This window comes from Lynx rufus, unplaced genomic scaffold (genome assembly GCF_022079265.1).
Source record: "Lynx rufus isolate CCGP_SWC_20201006 ecotype Redwood Valley unplaced genomic scaffold, mLynRuf1.p SCAF_5, whole genome shotgun sequence".
In the NCBI taxonomy this organism is placed as follows: Eukaryota; Metazoa; Chordata; class Mammalia; order Carnivora; family Felidae; genus Lynx; species Lynx rufus.
In genome coordinates, this window is record NW_025814867.1 from 98,104,272 (window position 1) to 98,125,790 (window position 21,519).

Below are 21,519 nucleotides of genomic sequence, written 5' to 3' on the forward strand. Positions count from 1 at the left end.
GAAGCCAAAGAAAAGACAAGAGAGGACTGTCAGTGCCAGAGAGTGAGAAAACGAGGCCAGCATTGAGGAAACCAAGGGTGAGGTGTTCCAGGGAGGGGCTGTGGTAAGGCCAACCGAAAATAAAACAGAAAATGTCCAAGGAATTTGGCTCAAAAAGGTCAATACTGACACTGAGAGTAAAGTACCAAAAGTTCAGTGATCTGCTTGAGATAATAGTTTATAGCCATAATTTCATAAGGGGTAGTGGTGGTAGACATCACATTTTTTTAAATCCCTTAGTTCTCATATTTCTCAATTTATTTCTTCACTTATCCCTCCCTTTAGTATTGTTTTAACTTTGCAAAATATTTAATTTGCACTGTATTTGGGGGAGCACAGTTATTAGGAAGGCAGTATACAAAATATATTAAAAGGTTATGGATGTCATACTTCTATCTCTCCACCAGAAAAACTCATCAACTCTACCTTCTACCTAAATAGGACAAGACAAAAAAGCCAGGATGTTTTTTACCACCTCCGATAATTTCCAAACTTTATTGTATTCAACATTTTCTCAACTAGAGTTTCATGGAGGATGAGAAAGTGAAAAAAGCGTGTGCTGTCCTCGACGGTCTTACACACCAGTAAAGAATTCATTCCGTGGTGAAAACATGGTCTAAGAAACATGAATAAAGTGTCTTGGAGGGAGAGCCAATCTCTGGTGTAGAGGGGGTCTTAGTTAAGGTAATGTTGGTTTTTATAATACATAAACCTCCAAATTTCAGTGGCTGAATACAATAGAAATTTCTCTTTTACTCATGTAAAGGGTGCTCAGGGACCCAGGGTGGCAGAGGCTCCATCATCTTCAGCACATAGCTTCCAAGGTCACCTTGGGTGTGACTTCCAGTCAGAAGACTGGTAAAGAGAAACAGCAGTGATTACACAGGAATGTTGTTGGGCCAGGGCTGGAGCAGCTCCTGTCACTTCTGCTGACACCCACTGGCCAGAATTTGGTCACTTGCTGAAAGGAGAGCTGGGAGTTGAGCTCTGTACCCAAGAGGAAAGACAAAGTGCTTTTTTAATATTAGCCAGTGACTTCCCAGGGTCAGGGAGGGTCTCAAGGGTGGGATTTAGACTTTGAGATTATGGGGGAGTCCATGGAAAAGTGATGCAGAATGGGAAAAGGGGGGGTTGGAAGAAGGATCTGTTCCAACTTCACCTGCATGGGTAGGGTCCACAGTGGCGGTAGGGACATGTTAGCTTTCAACATAAGCTCCTTCACAACCCATTGTTCTCTGATCTGAGCAAATTCATTTATTAAAGAGAAGAAAATATGTAATGCATACTAATTTACTTCACTGGATATTAAACCTGAAAGCAGAGAGGAATCATAGGTTATCTCCTTAAAACTCATTTTAAAGGTAAGGAAGAGGAGGCGAGGGAGGCCAAACCCTCTGGGTCTCATCCTCTGAGGCATTGTCAGAACCAGAGTAAAACCCAGGTGTCAGCTGCCATTCCAGAGCTCTTTCAGTGAGGGAGGTACAAGTTGTAGCATTTTTGCAGGGGAGGAGCAAGGGTTAAGTTCCAATCACCATGATTATGTAGAAATAACCATGGAGCTTCATCATAAATTGTTTCTGTCATCGTATTTTAAATTCTACTGCCAAACTAAAGGAAGTCAGCTAGTGCTGATGTAAAATCTCTTCTGTGCTAATCAGGATAGTCCGTATTTACTCCTTACGAAAAAAAAATCTTTCTTTTTTTTATTCTGATGGCTAGTATATATGTTCTCTTCTTCTTATATCTCATGTAGATCTTTAACAGTCCAAATATACAGACCAAGTGTGGATGAAATCAGCATGTTTAATGATAGTCTTGTACCTAATTTTAAAAGAAAAAGGGAACCTAAGGTTAGTGGTAAGTGAGTCGGATGGCTATAATTGAGTTTGTGTTGCTTTCATTGTTATAAAATTTTAATTGGTATCAATGCTTAAATGTATATCAAAATGCATGTCACAGCTTTTGTACAAAAATACAATTGACTCTAGAACATATTTTCTTAAGCGAGAATGATAAATTATCTCAGAACTTGTGATTCTTTACTTTTAAAAATCATAAGGTCAGTTCTTTAATTAAAAGATAAAGAAAAGTGTTCAGTGTCCATGTAGTCAAATCACTCATATCAGAATAATCTGGTAACCAAAAAAAAAAAAAAAGATAAAGAAAAAAAATTATGAAGGGAGGAATTCAATCTATTTTCAGAAGAATTTGTCTCAGAATGACTTCTTTTATGGTCTCATAAGATCCGCTTCTTGAAGTCTCCCTTTCAGTGCACGAAAATGGATACAACAAAGAATTTGTCCTAAATTTACTCATGTCAGTTTCAGTCATGAGGCTTAATTATGTTTTTCTATTAAATAATAGGTCTCTTCTATATAAACATTATTTTTTCCAGAATACTTAGCATGAATATATGGTCACCCTCTATATAGAAAATTAGAGGCAGAGAGAGAGAGAGAGAGGTATATAGAGATATAAAATACTCAATTGGAACTACTGGTAAATATATATTAAGTGTACAGAATACAGCTATGTGTATTACCCATCCAGCCTGTTTGACAGTCTTCTCCATGTGTTTCTACAGAGGTAGATTAGACCACTACTTTTTATATCTTTGAGATTATGGCAAGGTATTACAAAGACTGTTAGGTAATGAAATACAGCTGAACATTTATAAACACCAGATCTGAGAATGTTTGTTGATGGAAGTTTCAAGATCCAGCTGCATCTGGGTGTGTGAGTATGTGATGACAGTACTCTACAGACCTTGATATTAAAAGGCTTCCTTCTCACTGCAGCCCTGTGAAGTAATGTGGATATTGTCTTATCCACCCAATGTATTGACAGAGAGAAGAGGCTTATTGATAAACCCATACTGGCTTGAGTGGCAGAAACATTCTATTTCCCATGTAAAAATTGCCCTCCTGTGAAGCTCCAATCAGATTTTTGGACCTGCCATCTAGTGGCCACTGCAGTAACAAGGCAATCATAACATTTTGGTCTTCCTTTGAATACTGGAGTTTGAATGTAGCTCATCTGCAGACAAATAGGGGGGCGTTCCAGCCATTAAACACAGTCCCCTCTTTTTTCCTTAGACATACTGCCATTTTAATAGAGCAGCTTCAAGCAGAACATTTGTTATATTCACAGGAAAACAGATTTTTCACACAAAATGTATACTTCCCACCTGAAATTTAAGAAAGAAAGAGATTGAGAGGAGAGGAGAGGAGAGGAGAGGAGAGGAGAGGAGAGGAGGAGGAAGAAAGAAAGTCTTCCATTATTGAAAAGAGATGTGGAGCACTGCAGGGAAAGGGGGGGGGAGGGAAGCTGGAGAGCAGGCACATATTCTGTCAAGTAGTTCTACTTGTGAGACTAATTCTTACAAACTGTGCACCCAGCAGAGTAAACCTCTTATTTTGCTGCTTTTGCTCTGATCCCCCACATAGCTGTAATGTTCTACTTGTTTTTCCCTGTCCTATAAACCACATAGGCATTTGATATGATACATAATGTTGGCAAAGGAACAATTTACAAATGACTTAAGTAGGTAATTATTTATTAGAATATTAGTCTATAGACGTCTATGTTACTGTAGCAAAACCTGGTAAGAGGTTAGTTTTGTTTCAGTGTTTCTATTATAATCCCTGTTTATTAGTTTTCCTTTTTCCAGGGACTTATGAGTGGAATGTAAAAATGCACAGTGAGCTATTATTATTATTTATTTGTCAAAGAAACATGAATATACAGAGCAAAGGCCAGTTTGTGAACTATGCCAGACAGTCTCTAGCCCCAAAGACCTCACAATACAACTCTTAAGCAGGTCCCAAAAAATTCAAGACAGAATGAAAACAGATGGATGAATGATACTTATTCAATATCTTAAATATAGAACTCAGTGGTGCAGGTGCATCTTCAGATGTTATTTGAAAGAAGAGACAGAATATCTTGGCATTGTGTCATTTATTCATAAATATTATAAATTTTATATTATTTGAGAAACTATTCTAAATATACAGGGTGGTTTGAAAGAAGGTGTGAAAGCTGATTCCTTCAAATGAGACAAAGGGCAAATCGAGTTAAAAGCAGGGACTGAACATAGTTAGAAAAAGTGGAGGAGAACCAGACCAAGGATGGAGCCAAGGAAAAATAAACCCCAAGGGGATACATAAAGTTTGATGAAAAAGAATTGCAAGGATTTTTTTTAAACGAAAGAATCAAATCCACCAAAAAAGATGATCTTGGCAGCTATGTCCTGAATATACTAAAATTGCCAAGAAACTCCAGGAACAATAATGGCAGAGATAATGATTTAGTTATGGAAATTGCAATGCAAGGGTGTAGAATTCTGTGTGGTGGACAGAGGGTCTGGTTTTGGACACAATATCTGTATAGCAGGAAGAATGGTCAGATATAGCTAAAAGCAGAATAAAAGGTGAGACAGGAGTCAGGTTTGTCAGATTGTTGAGGAAGACAGAAGTCAGTAAAACTGTCCAATGAAGCCATGGTATTTTTTTTGAACATCCATTATCTGGTCCTACATTGTTAGTTATTAGGGAGTGAACTATAGATATAAGTCAGGATCCCTAAGCCAAAAAACGATGCTATGTTCCAAGTGAGAAGATAAGACTGACATTGACACACCTACATCAATTAGAAAAAATAAGGCAGTTGATGTTATTAGTCATTGCAGAATTTTCTGGAAGGGAGAAATAAGCTGACCTTAGAGTAATCCTGGAAAAGCCATCCAGGTGATGAGACCCAAGCTGAGACTTGAAGAATGGTGTGTGGGGAACCGACATTAAAAACAGGGAGAAATATGATGACATCGTGAGGATAGAAATCAACAGGGTGTTTTGGGGAAGCTGTAAAATGCCATTGGTGGGTGAAATGGATGGTTTGAGCTGAAGAGTAAGGAAAAACAAGTTAGGATGGTAAAGTGAGGCCAGTGTGTGAAACGGAGACAATCAGAATTCCTCAGCATGTGATAGGGTCACTGATGAATTCATTCCAGAAATATTTTTTGATGGTGTATTATGTTTCAGGCACAAAATAGACAAGGCTTTTCTCCTTTTGAACTTCCATTCTGATGAGGGAAATTAGAACCTCCCTCCAGCAAAAGGCAAGCAAATAAATGAACAAGATAATTTCAGAGAGTCATCAGTGCCATGAAGAACATTAAACTGAGTGGTAGAAAAGAGAATCACTGGCAGGAGTAGTGATGGCCCAAAATGGAGAGAAAAGAGTAAATATTTGAAAGTAGAAATTCTTAGGACTTGGATATAATTTGAAGAGAATGCACAAAGGGACGTCACAGGTGATTTATAGCTATGTAGGCAGGGAAATTAAGAGTAAGCTAATGCCAGTCATATAAACTGGGAAGACGGAAAGAGAGAAAGGAAAACTTGGGGAGGGGGTAAGAAAGCTCTCTGGCCCCATAATCCCTCCTTGTTGCAGTGACCCACTAAAGCCTTGGCTGCCACCCTCAATTTCTTAAAGATTTTTGTCACTGACTCACTGACCTCTTTTTATTTCCACCTTATGACAGTTCTTGGTCATTTTTGTGTTTAAATATATAATCTTTCCCAACACCTTGCATCTCAATTCCTTGATTGTCTTATGATCTGTCCTCCCCCCACTGTAGCTATCCACTTATATGGTTACACTTGTGGCATTTTAATTACTAATAATTACAACTTTTCCATAATTTCAATTTCAAGCATCCCTCTCTTCAACCACCACCTAATATTTTTGCAATCCCCCTTATTACAACAACTCCTGAACCTTCTATGACCTCTCATTCATTGATTCCACACTTAGCCCCTCATATTCTCACTTCCTTATATAGTTTAGATTCCTTGGACAACAATTTTAATCTTTTCCTTGCATATGCCCTTAACTTCTTTCATCTTCTCTTCACTGACCTCTCCTGGCAAATCCCCACCATAGTGATCATCTGCAGTTCCATACCTATTCCAGGCCTGATGCCAGCTAACAGTGGCTGGAGAAAAATACACAAGTAACCTGATGACTCTCACTGTAAACTCCTGATCACTCCAAGAGGCTCTTAGATCTGCCCTGCAACCATATTACACTTCCCTATCCATTCTCTTCCCGGTATTTCCACAAGAGCATTTCCCGTCTTTCTCCTCTTTCAAACCTCCAACATTTCCTTCCCTATTCTTACTCTCAACTTATGACCCTCCTTCCTACTTCACTGAGAAAATAGAAACAGTCAAAAAAGAACTTGCATGAACACTGGCTCTCCAGCACACCTACCCTCCCATCTGCAGGCATGCCCACACACTGCCTCCTCCCCAATAACTGTGGATAATCCCTGTGCATTCTCATCTCAGTCCATCCCTCACTGTGCATTCAATCCCACCCTGTTCCCACACACCCGTGAACAGTGCCCCTGAAAGATACCCCTGCTTTCTCTTACTTTACCAATTTGTTCCTATCTTCTAAATCTTTCCTGTAGCCCCAAACATGTCATAATTTCTCTCATTCTAAAAAACTCTTTTTTAACCCACACTCCCTGCCAGCTACCATCCCATTCCTTTGAGTCCCACTATACCAAAGCTTCTCAAGAAATGCCTCCAATAACGACAGACACTCTCCGGTTCTATGCTCTAATTCTCTCTTGATCTTTCTCTCATTAACGTTTGCACCCACCACTAGGATCACCAGTAATTTCCAAGTTGCCAAGTCCTTTAATTCAGTCTTGTCTTTCCCCCATCTGCCAGGATTGTTTTCTATGGCTCCTTATTCCTTCACATTAAAACACTTTCTTCACTTGGTTGGCTTTCAGTCTCCCACACTCACTTGATTTTTGTCCTACCTCACTGGCCATTCTTTCTCAGTCTCCTTTGCTGGTGTATTCTCATTTCTGAAACATGTAAACATTGGAGGGACCTACAGCTCAATCCCTGAGCCTCCTGTCTTTATCTCCATTCACTTCCTTCATTGTCACACCCAAGCTTGTGGTTCCAGCCCATACCTCTAGTCCAGGCCTAAATTCTAGGTTCACATGTTCAGCTGCCTCCTCGACAGCTCCAGTGTGAGTCTAATGGACATTAGAGACCTAACATCCCCAAATGGAATTCCTTATTTTACTCAGCAAATAGTTTTCCCCGCCTTGATAAACAGTACCTCATCCTTAGAGTTGCTAAACCCAAAGGTTTATTTCTCTCCCAGTTTTTTATTTCCATCACAAATTCAACTTTAGCAATGAATTCTGCAGATCTTGAAAATACATTCAGAATCTTAACCACTTCCTGTCCTCACCACCCCTACTACTATCACCTTTTACCTGGATTATTGCGGTAGCCTCCTAATTATCTTCCCTGTTTGTGGCCTTGCCACGTATAGTCTATTCGCAAAATGGTAGCCAGAGTGGTTCTTTGTAATGTAGGTAAGGCCATTTAAGTCAGCCCAAATCACTGCTCTGCTCAGAACTCTCTCAAAGGAATCCATCTACTCAAAGGAAAAGCCAAAGCCTTTACAGTAGTCCAGAAGACACTATACATTGTTTTCCCTATTAATTTCCATGTCCTTATTGAGCACCTGATCCCTCACACACTCCTCTCAAGCTTCACTGAGAAGCTTTGCTTCCTTTCTCTTCATAGCATTTATTCTGTTCAGATATAGGTTTTATTTATATATTTATTTACCCTTGCCATGGAATATAAGCCCAATGATTGTAGGGTTTTGTTGTATGGTTTTGGGTTGTTGGGTGTTTTTTGTTTGTTTGTTTGTTTGTTTGTTTTTTGTCTATTTTCTACTTTAAGAAATCCCCAGTGTCTACAACAGTGCCTGGCCTATAAAGGGTATTCAGTAAATATTTGCTGGATGAATGAAGAAAGAATGAGTGCTTCTTTCCCTGAGTTTGCAGATGTTTTTATTAAATACAAAACTTAATATTGTGGCATGGGCCCCATGATTCTCCATGGCAAAATTTTCAGATTCTTCAAAATTAATTTTGAAAGTAAGTGTACTTTGTGCAGGTTTATCCAGAATATTAGATAGGCCACTATTTCTGTTTAGCACCCAAAGCAGCAACATCTAAAGTACTTTTCTTTTTCATTTGGTAAATGTTTATCAGGGAATATGAGCATTCTAGACACAGGTAGTGACATGTGCAGAGGCTCAGAAAAATAAAGAGAACATAGTACAGTGGACTGTTACCATATCACAAGTGACAGACAACAGAGGCCTGAGCTAATGTGGTACAGTGAGAACAAGAGACCTAGAAATATGAGAAACATCAATAAGTAAAAGGTCACCAGAATTAAGAAACTGGGTTGAGGGGGAAAATAAAATACTGCCTATCCTTATCAAGCTATAAAGTGGAAAGTGGTTATAAAAGAGGTAGGTAAGAGTGGAATTGGAACTTAGAAGACATGGTTGTAAAAATCCCTTTGTAGGATACGGACTTAGAATCCCTCATTGTTATAGTTACTACAAAAATATTCAGTGTGTTCATTGGTGACTTTGTTAGAATCATTCTGGAAGGCATTCCCAGATGAGACCCTAACTTTCATTCTTCCAACTGCCTGACTGACAGCTGAAATAGTTTGAGTTTCCATATTTTCTACCTAGTGGCCTCACCCTTCCTTAAAGTTTTTTTTTCTTATTTTATACTGAAATTACTAGACTGATAAAGTATTTTATATGTATATATACACACACACACACACACACACACACAATAGTTTTAAATCCAATTAACTGTAAATATTGCTTTCTATGCACAAAAACCTCCCTCAGTTATTAAAAGAAATTACATTAGAATTACAAATCTGATGATTATTTGAGGGGTGATGAAAAAGCAACAGATGGTTCCCAGGTATGGGGCTCGGGCATATGGGTGAATGGTGATGCTATTTGCTCGCATAGAGAACAGAAGAAGAGGAACTTTGAGGGAGAAGATGAGTCAGCTTTGGCCGTATTGAAATATCCAACTGGAATTTTCCAGTAGGTCATTTGCTATAGAGGGCCAGAGGTCAGGAGAGAACTAATGGCTTAAAATACAGATTTGAAAGATATTAACATATTGATGTTAATTCAGACTGGGGGACATGGATGTCTAATGGGCAATGGGCATAATTGTGTGAAGTATGTGGAATAAACATAGACAGATGTGACCTGGACATTAAGGAACTTCTGATCACTTATCTGACATTTTCCTAGACTAATTTCCTCTTAAATTCACTCCTACTCATCCCCTATACCAGCCCACATCCTGTCCCAGCCTTCTTATTTAAAAACATCTACAATTCAACACCTGGACCCTTTACACTGCATACATGCCCGATAGCTGTAATAAATGCATACCTCAAAATTGTATGCAAAGAAAAAGAACATGCATGAATTCACACCATTCGTGAACTCTAAGCTCTCATTATTTTAAAAAACTATGGAATGAACATATTTACATGGTGCACAATGTCCCCTAATTTACGTATTCTCTAAGAGTTTTTGTCTGATTTTCTTTGGCATGGATCATATTCATCTGTCATAACACAAACCATTGGGATATTTAAGGAGACCTCTGTTAAAAAATGAGAGGGTGGTCATCTTTTTCTGGTTTTCTTTCCATTTGCAGTGAAGGATACAGAGGCACTTAGAACTTCAGTTACTCCCTGAGGACCAGTCTCTCTGTAAGTCACTCATCCTATAGAAATATAACTTTCAATTTCATTGTGCTCTTAGATTACTTATTTTTTCCTTGGCTTGAATTATCTAAACATGTTTTGTGGCCATACCACTTTTGTCACCTCTATACCTTGGTACCTCTATACCTTGGTTCATTTATTTACCTTTTTATTTTAGAATATTTTGTATCTGTTCTTTCTCCTCATAGTTGAAATTTTCCTGACAGAGACAGCCTTTGAATGGAAAGTGTATGTTGGTCTTATAGTAGTAGTTGTAATCTCTGTTGTCCCGAATTTCTAGAATCTGTGATTGTCAGGGACTTCTCTTTGCTGTGCCTCTTTATTGGCAGTCTCACTTTCTTTCTTGTGTCTTATCTTTATCCCTCCAAAAAAGCTTCTGTGAAATGTGTCTTCCCCACCAATCTTAGTGCTACACTGTTAGTGTATGCAGTCTCTATGGTAACTGGGACACATGCCACAATACCAAGATTACTGGAGCAACCATCAGAGTTGGGAAATCGGCACATGTATTCCTTTGGCACCATGGAAGTTTCCCCATTAAAACTAGAATCAGATAGTACTATTTTAATATGCAGGGCAAGGAAGGAAGCAGAGGAAATGCTATAAACTCAGTCTTCCTACAGGCACATTATTGGGTTTTGTTGGAATTCATGAAGTTGATCTTATTTATCATGAATAAAGCTAGACTGGTGCATAGCTTCTGACCAGATACAGATAAACTGGTTGAGTTAGGGGAAGACATTCTTTTTCCTTAGGGATACATGAGTAGTCTGTAAACAAGCTAATTTTACTGACAGTGGGATATATTCTTAGGTAAACTCAGGGAAATTACCAACAAGCTATAAAAATTATTCACTGCCATTGTAGAGACAGACTTTTCTAGATGATTTCCCCAGCAAATGCATATTGACCCATGAGGGCAAAAGGCAAAATGGCTGTCTCCCAAAGTGCATTAGGGTGGAGGCAATTCTTTTGGGAAAAAGGAAGGAGAATGAAGTAAGAAGTCTCTTTTGGTTGCTTCCTCTAGGACTCAACTTCCTCTCAAATATAGTGGAGGATTGTACTTCCAGGTATAACCCAATAGAAACAAAGGGCCTAAAGCAGCATTTTACAACCTTGGCTCTGTTAGCATTTAGGGACTGATGAATCTTTGTTGTACAGAACCGTCCTGCACATTGTAAGTTGTTTAGTAGCATCCGTGACCTCTACCCACTGGATGTCAGTGGCAACTTCTTCAGTCTTGACAACCCAAAATGTCTCTAGACATTGCCGAATGTACCCTGGTGGGGACAAAAATTGCCCCAGGGTAAGAACCACTGGCCTAGAGCAAGATGTAGCCTGGGTAAGAAAAGAGAGTTGGAAAATTCCTGCAAAGTCCCAGAATATTCATTCAGTTGGTCTTTCAGCACATGATTGCTGAATCTCGACTATCTTGCAGGCACTCTTCTCTGTATCAGGGATGCCATCATGAACAAACAACACCCTGATCTCGTGGAGCTTACATTCTAGTAGATGTGTGCCACATGTTCCTAACCAGCTGGATCCCTTTCCCTCTACACAGCCTAATAGCAAATGCTTCAAGCCAAGTGGAGGCCAAGAAAAGAAAAACCAAGTTCATATTTGAAGACTCTTTCTCAGTTTATGAACCTCAAAAACAGCACTCATTTAAAAATGAAACTTGGCAAGTGATTAGTTCATATGTTTTAGTTTATAATATGTTTTAATCATTTGGGGTGTTTTCAAAACAAATGGTGAGATTAGGGGTTTTTTTTTTCCTTCTATTTTTGGCCTCTTTCCTCTGGAGGGCCCTTCTCTTGTTTTAGTTTTGGTGTTCTTAGTATATTTGAAGAATGCTTTTAAGTGTTTGAAATGTGTGCACGTGGATGAAAGGAGATGAGGAAGAAAAAACATAAGACTTTGCCATCCCTGCTCAAACAAATACCCCTACCCCAAACCCAAAGCAGTGTTTAGGCATTGCTTCCCCAAGGAAGCCTTCTCACAAAACCCTCATGGCAAAGTCCCCCATCCCAGGCATCCTCCTAACACTTTTCATATATCCTTATCATCATTGAAATTAAGGAATGGACTATGATATTAGTTGTTCAGATGTTTCCCTGTAGATTAGAATCTCAGTGTGGCTCAGCACCATGCCTGCTCTACCCACAGTTCCACTATCTTCAGCACAGGGGCTGGCACACAGTAAATGCTTAAGAAATATGTGTTGACTGACTGAGAAACACAGCTTTTGAGGTGAAGCCCTCCCCAAACACTTCCAACCTGTGCACTGCCTATAGATTACCCTGCCCCCACTATCAGACTTTATTGTGTTGATCATTATTTTGTAGACTCGAAAGTAGCATGCAAATTCCTAAAATCATACTTAAATCAGAAAGTCTAGAGAACAGCTTAAGTTCATTAATCTTAGGGATATTTCAGGATTATTTAGAGATTTCAGGAATGTAAGAAAAAGAACAGGGCATGGTATTTAGGAATATTTCAAAGTATTACTGATGCCCTGAGCATTGTTGAAGAATTAGAAGGATAATGGGTATAATTGTCAGTGTGGGGCACAGAGAGAAATTATGTAATTTATTTACTAGTTTTCTTGGTTGATGTCTGTTTCTCCCACTAGAATTTAAGCTCCAGGAAGGTGGAGAATTTGTCCTATCAATAACTTTATCCTCTTGGTCCAGAATGGTATTTGATGCATAGTAAGTATTCAGGAAATATTTATCAAATGAGTAAGTGGAAAGCATTCATTCAATCAATCCTATGTTGATTGATATATTAATTGCTTATTACAGCAGGAACTGGGATGCCTGGGGGGCTCAGTCAGTTAAAGGTCCAACTCTTGATTTTGGCTCAGGTCTTGATTTTGGCTCATAATCAGTGAGATCAAGCCCCACATCAGGCTCAGTGCTGGCAGTGCAGAGCCTGCTTGGGATTCTCTTTCTCTTCCTCTCTCTCTCTACCTCTCTCAAAATAAATACATAAATAAACTTTTTAAAAAAGAAAATGCAGGAACATGACAAAATTCTCATTCATTCATTCAACAAATATATCTTGATGGCATGCATCCTAACATCCTAGAGCATGTCTAGGACATAGTAGGCACTCAGTATTTGATAAGTGAATGAGATAATGAGTATTCACATGTACTCAAAAATGATTCATTTACTAAGCATATTCATTTACTAGAGCTGCCATAACAAAGTGCCATAAGTTGGGTGGCTTTAACAATAGAAATTTATGTCTCACGGTTGTAGAAGCTGGACACCTAGTTAGTCCGCATAGTTAGTCCCATCTGAGGGCTCTAAAGAGAATCTGTACCATGGATCTCTCCTAACTTCTTGTGGTTTGCTGGCAGTCTTTAGTATTTTCTTTCTTTCTTTTTTTTTTCTTTTTTTTTCTTTTTTTTTCTTTTTTTTTTTTTTTTTTTTTTTTTTTTGCTTCTAGAAACATCACCCTGATCTTTGCCTTCATCTTTGCATGGTGTTCTCTGTGTGTTCATGTCTGAGTCCAAATTTCCCCTTTTATGAGGACCCTAGTCATATTAGATTACTCCGGTATTACCTGATCTTAACTTTATTAATCACATCTGCAATGACCTTATTCCCAAATATAGTCGTGTTCTGTGGTACAAGGGGGTAGAATTTAAATATAGTGTCATAATACTAAAATAACAAATCTTAAGGTAGTACTATTTTGATGGTTAATTTCTATTTTGAAAACATCAACTTCTCAAAATAACATCTAGTTTCATGAGTCTGTATGGAAACTGATATGGTGATATTAATAGCATTTACTATATTACACAAAAACTTGTGTGTTTATAATATAGAGGGGGAACGTGAAGAAAGTCCAAGAGGCATGAATGTACATAGCACATTTTGTTGAATAATGTGTGACCAACAATGGGTTTTGTGGGGAAGACTGCTAAAGATACAGAAGGAAATTATATAGGAATCAAAGGCATTTGGTCTTTATTTTACAGACATCAAGGAACCAGCACAGAATTCAAAACTTTTCGAACCATAGAAGGGTATAAAATGGGTGAATTGTATGTAAATTATTCATCAATGAACCTGACTTTAAAAAGAAAGAAATAAAACGATGAGGTTAAAGAATGGACTTTGAAAACTAGCAATTCAGAGGTTTTTGATGACCTTGACAGTTTAATTAGAGACAGCTAAAGAAACCAGATTTTAATGCATTGAGGAATAAATGTGGGTTTTAGCAAGCTTGAAGGTGGTACAAGAAGGGAAAGATGTTGTCCACAGAAGATGGTTTGTTATTTGCTGGTTTGTTATGGCTTTTATTATTTGTTTTAGATGAGGGCAGCTGAAGCATGTTGGCAGGCAATAAACAAAATGGAAAAAACAGAAGAAAGGAGTAATTAATATAGTGAGATCCTGGAGCAGGTTGTAAGTAGTAGAGAGAAAGGTCTCTGAGACGTTATGGGTGGGTTCTGAGAGAGGTGGAAGGATGAGATGCTATTTGATGACTTCTGTTTCTCTTTGAAAAAAGATACAAGGTTAGTTGAGAATGAAGAGTAGGAGGTAAATTATAAGGAGTTAATTAGAGTGATAAATGGAAGCCAGGGAATAAAAAAGGAAAATTACTGGGAACAATAAAAGAACTGTAACAGTTCTGAAACACCAGCTGGAAACCAGGACTCTGGAGAGGCCCCAAGCTGTACAATTTGGGAAGTCTTCTCCAGCATTGTTCAGCAGCCTGAGAGCTGAGAACACACATGAGCAGGTTCATCTGGGCTCAGGAACTAGCCAGGTACATTTGAGAACCATGGATGAGGTGCTTTAAAGTTAACAACCTTGAGGGTCCCGGATGGTAGAGAAGAAATTGGAGATTAGTAATCTGGGGGAAAAAAAGAGAGAAAAAGTGAAAATCGAAAACTCTTTGGTAAGAAGGTAGAGTACTTGTTTTGTGCAACCATGTTTTCTAGAAGCTTGCCCCTACCACACATATCTTTTGACACCGGTCAGAGAGAAACCACAGAAAGCAGACTGAATACTTTGGAGGGCATAGACTGGACCCAGAAAAAGCCTACAGGTTAAGATTTCATTCGCAACTTAGCCAATGATTTAAAGTAACAATGCTTTGCCATCATTACCACCATTGTTGCAATTTGCAGATCCTTAGGGAATGCGTGTTACTTGTGTATATAAAAGTAGAATAAATGGGGCAATGGTGATAAATGACAAGAGGCAAATATTTTTACTTTTTTGCCCCTGATTCCAAAAATGTACTGATGTTTCCTTAAAGCATGCTCATTTATTTCTCTCATTCTAAGATTCTCTATTCTGTTAGTGAGTCTCCAGAGCTGGCACCCTTCTTTTGGCACTCACTCTCCCTTTCTGTGTTTCTTTTCCTTGTTTCCTCCTGCCTTTAGGCATTAAATGTGGTCATTTGTCTCAGCAACCTTCCCCCACCCAGTGACCAAATAAAGTATTCTCATAAGCTTTATATTGGATTTTTTTTCTCCAAAAAGACAAGGCTAAAAAGTTGGTGCTTGGTTAGAGAATACTTTTAGGTAATTCCCATCTGACACTGTACAACTAACCCCTCATGCCCTATGTATTCAGATGAACCTGGGTGTCTCTTTATGGTATTCATAAGGAGACCCCTGTTCCTGTGGGCCCTGTCTCCCTATGTCAGACTGGCGAAGTAACCAACCATGTTATTCACTGTGAGATACCATGCTCTACTTATCCTCTACTTGCTTGAGTGACTATGATGAACATAATACACAGGGTTTAGTAGTTGCCTCAACCTATGAGAATTTTTAAGCTCCATCTCTTGATATGGTCTATTTGTAAGTTCAAAAAATAATTTGGGTGAGAACTTCAATAGACAACTATGAAGAAGATCCTTTTTTCCTTACAAATATAAATCCTTATAAAATTCCATTTTTTCCTTTTTTTTTTTTTTCCTACTCATGACTCTATTAAAGCTCTTTCCAGCACTGCTAAAAACCAGCTGGTCTAGAGATTAATATGACCAGACATACCATGAATTTTTTACATCTCAAAAGTCCCAGTTTCTAGTTCTTGGTCAATCAAATATAGGTTGTATTTTCTTGTACATATGAATGTATAGTATATTATCATAAGTCTTCTCTAAATTCTTTTTTGGTCTCACTGTCTCCTAAAATTGTCCCTACATGCTTCTTTGTTATAAAGAGGCAAATGAACGAAAGCTGACGAACGGAGGAGAGAGAGAAAATGTAGTAATAAAAAGAGAAAGCACGCTAGAGAAGAAGGAAAACCAGTGAGGAGATGGAATGATGAGTGATTTCCCTTTGCCCCAGTCCCCTAAGAGTGTTTTTTATGTTTGGATATTCCTCTCACCTAGTGCCCCACATGACCTCCTCCTAGCCATTTGTTCTACAAAAATTATGTTTCTACTGCCAGCAAATATCTCCCACCTACCCAACAGGTTGGAATCTCCTGCCCTAGCAGCTTAACATCCTCTCCAGCCCCTTAAGCCACCAATGGCTCTTGGGACCCACTGCCATTCGTTTCTCCCTCCCCCATCCCATGCTGGCATGGAGAGTGTTAATGGCTGATGCATCTCTAAAAAGAACTCTAGAAATAATTTGGTTTTACTTTATTAACATTCAAAATATAAACAGGTAAACTACAAGTTGAATTCATTAATTCTCCCTCTACTATTTAGAAAGATGAAAACTGCATTTTTGAAGAAGGGATTGATTGGTGTCATGTACGTACTTGTTCACTTCTGTTTATGCAAGATAATAAGAGTATTAACATAGATGTAAAACAATGGTATTTATAATTCCATCACCATTGTTTATAATAAAAAGGAAGTATTTGAAAAGAAGTAGGGAGAGAACATGTGCTGTTCTGTACATATATTAAATCCTTCCATTTTTGTTTATTGGGCATATGAGGAAGAAAAAATTTAATAAGTTGAGGAAGAGTTAGTGTCTTTTATCCCATGTTCACTAACATAGTGACCTAAGATAGTGAAGTTTAGAAAAGACTAAAATATGATGGAGGTACTCCTCTATATAAGGACCATAGAAGCCAGAGACATGTGCTCCATTAAATCCTCTCTGAGATGGGGATTACTCGAATAAGACCAGGATCCTCTTTTGTGTGCTGAAATGTTCTATCCTGGAGAGTAGTGAGTGCTGTGTCTGGCAGACCATTGACTCATAATTTGCCTGTAGTTCAAGATATGCTTCCTAGGGGCTGAGGCCCCATTAATTGTTCCAAAAAAAAATTCATGTTTCAAATAGGTCTGTAAGGACCGATTTCTAACACTTGAATAGTTCTGGGCAGACTTTTGTAATATTTTCTTGGCTGTTTGAGAAAGAAAATGTAGGTGGTGGGGAAGAGGTTTCTTATCTAGGTAAGAAATAGAGTTGATAATATAGACCACAAGGAGGTCATTCATGAGGCCTTAGTGGTTGTCACAGGGCAATTGAAAAGAATGAATAAGGAACAAGGGGAGGTTGTTACATTACCTAACCTGGTGGGCTAATAACTTGCCAGTGGTAATGGAGGTATAACTGTCTAAAGCATACATGAGAGTGAAAGGTCTTTGAGAGCAAGAGTAAAGTCCAATTAGCAGAGTAATTGATAATAAGCTCTGAAAAAATATCTGTTAAATTAATGAATTAATACATGCCTCCATGTGGGGAATGCTTTGCATATTCTTCCTTATGTAACCAATTCTCAAGGAAAGTTCAGAAACTTTGTTAGTTTCTCCAGTGAGATAGTTGAATTTTAACAAGGGCATAAAGTCACTGATTTTTATTGATTTATTCGTTTTAATCCCATTCACATTCCTGTTCTTGTTCACCCATCTAGGCAATCATATTCTCTTCTGCTTGGACCACTTTTACATGAAAGTGATGGGAAATGAGGTCAAGAGAGGTAATGAGGGATTGGGTCTCATAGACCACGGTAAGGGCTTCAGAATCCCAAGCATCAGTGAGTCTGAAAAAGCCTGGTGGACAGGAGTCTTGGAAATCACAACAACCCTATTGCAGATGAAGCAGTTTCAGCCAAAGACTGGAAGCACAGACATAAGAGTTTGATTTAGGCTATATGTCAAATGCAAAATTTCTGACCACTGTAGGTAAAACACACACACACACACACACACACACACACACACACACACACACAAAACCTGTGCCTCATTGGACCTCCTTTTTGCCTGTTTAATCAGTTTTACCCACCTGACACTCCCCGTTAGCAGCCACACCTACAAGAAGCTTAGGGGACAATATTGAATGTGTTTTAGAACTTCATAAGGTCTTTGGTCCCAAAGCATAGTATTTAAGACACTTCAAATAAGAATTTTAAATGTTAGATAGGTTTCCCCTTGTACTGACTCTCTGCTGTGCTAAGAATTATGGAATTCTTGGGCATTTACTAGTGTGCACATAAATCACTTTGCAGAGGAAAGAGAGGTTGAAAGTTCACACAAGACGTGCATGCTCTATGACCGAGTCATACCAGAATGAGCCAGTTTGGCACACGGGCTTTTGAGAATGAGAGAGAACTGACCGTTTGCCTAAGATGGGACATCCAGGGGAGGTCATTTTCTTGTCCATTTATGTATAAATCTTTAAAATTCTGAAGTCATAGACTAGTCTAACTGAAGGAAATAGCCAAGAATTTTTCTTATCATGTAGCAGAGATGACAGACTTAAAATCTGATTGCCCTTTTGATAGCTTCTGAAAGAACTAGAACTTGTCTGGCTCCATTTGTCTGACCAAGAACTATTTCCGTGATGTACCCATGAGGGTTTCTAGCAGAACCTCACACTTACTGTCTAAATTAACAATTCTCCTTTCTTCTGCCGTGACACAAACCACTCTACACCATACACATGATGTTAAAGATTTTGTTTTTATTTTAGCATGTGGACATATTCTGTAAAAGCGTTTTCAGTTTCATCACGTCGACAAGCTGCTTCCATTAAATCACCCACCATCATCATGTTCACTTTTTTCTTTTCTGAAAAGTTAGAAAACAGTGAGCATCTCTGAGTTTTCGAGGCATTCACTTTGGCAAAAATAAATCTAGAAAAACATGAGCCTATTCCTTGAAATGGAAAAAAAGATGAGTTATATCATTCTTCTCATTGGCCCTTCTCTTGAGGCTCTTAAAGATAAGGAAGGAGGCTAGGTCTTTTTTAGTTTTTCTAGCAAAATGAGATGTTAAAAAAAATCTGGATAGAGATCAAACTTCTCTACCTCAGTATTTATTATGTATTACTTGTTATTTAAAATAGAAACTTCAATAAATTGAATAACATTAAAGGGTTTAATTCAAGCATTTTTGAGCATTTCTGCACCCTCTGATAAAATGTTATTGGGCAATATTTTAGGGTTACACTGCTGTTTTGAATTAGAGCAGATATACCCTAGCTCTCCCATCACTATACAGTTTTTTTGAGAAGAAAAAAAAAATCATCTGATCATGCTACTGCTGGGTCATTTAAAGCACTGAGTGGATGTGTGAAATGAGGGGAAAAACCCACTCAGTATGGGGTTAATTAGCTCTGTGGAGTTGTGGGTGGGTCACTTCCTCAGGACCAAATCACACAGGAGGAACCACGCATGTGCAGACTTAACAAAATTGAAAGAAAGCTATGAACTCTCAGACTCTGGGGCACAAATTGATGCTTGCCTCTGGAGACAAGAAAGGAATCCTTTTGTAGCACGAGTACTTTGGGCTTCATTGGTGAGAGACGAATGGCCTTCCCTTCAAGCGTCTGGTGCAGGCCACTGGCAGACACTGAAAATGAAGCTGCAGTTGAGAAAGCCCTGGCCAGTCGGCACTTTTTGAAATCTACCTCTGCTGGACTCTTTGAAATCATATTGTCTCGCTTGGTTTCTTTAACGCGGCTTACTTGCTAAGTCTCGTCTTGGAAACAACATAATGTCTTCCTGAAAGTACGGACGAATCCTTTCTATTTTCATAATTGTGTTTCACGGACTGCCACAGGTTCCCTGCCTGCTGAGATCAGCTCAGCCCTAGTTTGGCCTGCAGGATCCCTACCAGGTTGTTTACAGTCTAATCCTTTCACGAAGTAGGGGGTGAAAGAGCAGGCAGGAAACATCCTCAATTCCTAGATCATTGTTAGGTGAATCAGAAAATTCAGGTATTTACAGGGAAATTTCACAGGCAGAGTTTTCTAGGGAAGAAAGATTTTGTGAAAAAGAGTCTTCAAGCATACGCTAACCAAGAGCGCGGGGACTGGTGGAGATTGACTGTGAGGAAAGCACCACTGAAGAACATGCTAGTGAAGTTTGAGTGCAAAATATTTATGTTTTCTTCTACTTCTATGTAAATCACTCTGACATCAGTAGGAACAATCCATGAAGTATATGGACAGAAAAATCCCTAAATATTTCTTATAACTTTTGAGAGGAAAAAAATATATATGATGTAGGCAAACGTATGTATGTATCTTTATTTGCAATTAAACTATAAGCAACACTGGCTTCTTCAATTGGGGAAGTGGTGAAATTGAAAAATTTGAAAAGTCCAAGGCAGAATCCACCACCACATACGAACATAATTGCCATACTTCCTTAATTGCCTGTGAAAAAAACCTGAATCTACATCTTGTAAAGACAGTTAAGGAAATGCAGATTCCCCTGAGAGGAAGTATCGAAACAATGAAATTGATAGATTTTCAGATAAGTGAGTGCAAGTTGCAGTTGAGGAGGACAGAGAACTGACTGAGAGTGTCCCCACAGAAGCAGTTCCGGTCACATTTGTTTCTTTTTCTTCAACTGCCTGATAGCATATGGATGTGGAAATAGGGTGATAAGAAGAGATGGAGGGAGGGAGGCCATGAGTAAGTTCTACGAATTTTTTTTTTAATCGAAAGAAAGTACATCCACAACCTAATGAACAAAAATAACTTCATCACTAGTTTGAACTTTTCATTGTTGCTTTTACTTGTTTGTTTGTTTGTTTGTTTGTTTGTTTGTTTGTTTTTGAAAGAGAGAGAGAAAGAGAGCAGGGGAAGGACTGAGAGAGAGAAAGAGAGAGATTTTTAAGCAGGCTCCATGCTTTAGCATGGAGCCTGACTCACAACTGTGAGATCATGACCTGAGTCTAAATCAAGAGTCAGACACTTAACGGACTGAACTATCCAGGTGCCCCTATTTCTTATCATTTTGATAAATAGCCGTTCTAACAGGTGTGAAGTGGTAGCTCATTGTGGTTCTGATTTGCATTTCCTTGATGATTAGGGATGTTGACCATCTTTTCATGTGCCTGTTGGCCATCTGCATGTCTTCTTTAGAAAAATGTCTATTCAAATCCTCTGCCCATTTTGTAATCAGATTTTTTGCTATTAAATTGTATTAGTACTTTATATATTTATGCATATCTACCACCCTCTTATCGCGTATATATTTTCTCCCGTTCAGTAAGTTGCCTTTTCACTTTGTTGATGGTTTGCTGTGTGGAAGCTTTTTAGTTTGATGTAGTCCCACTTGTTAATTTTTAGCTTTTGTTGCCTTTGCTTTTGGTATCAAATTCAAAAAATCGTTGCCAAGACCAATGTCAAGTTTCCTTCTGGGAGTTTTAATGTCTTACATTCGAGTCTGTAATCTTGTTTGAATTAATTTTTGTGTATAGTGTAAGATAGTAGTCTAGTTTCATTCTTTTGTGTATGGCCAGTTTTCCCAACACCATCTATTGAAGTGACTATCCTTTCCCCATTGCATATTCTTGGCTCCTTTGTCATAAATTAATTGACCATATATGTGTGGGTTTATATCTGGGA

At 38.4% G+C, this 21,519-nt stretch overlaps 1 protein-coding gene across 1 annotated transcript in view; it reads left to right on the forward strand.

Annotated features, from left to right (window-relative positions):
• The window catches only part of ZBTB20 (zinc finger and BTB domain containing 20), a 763,926-nt gene that overhangs the window by 572,412 nt on the left and 169,995 nt on the right, over positions 1–21,519 (forward strand). Inside the window, exon 14 of the mRNA XM_047100214.1 lies at positions 9,644–9,698. The gene's annotated coding sequence lies outside the window, so the exon portion shown is untranslated. The remainder of the gene's footprint in view (positions 1–9,643; positions 9,699–21,519) is intronic.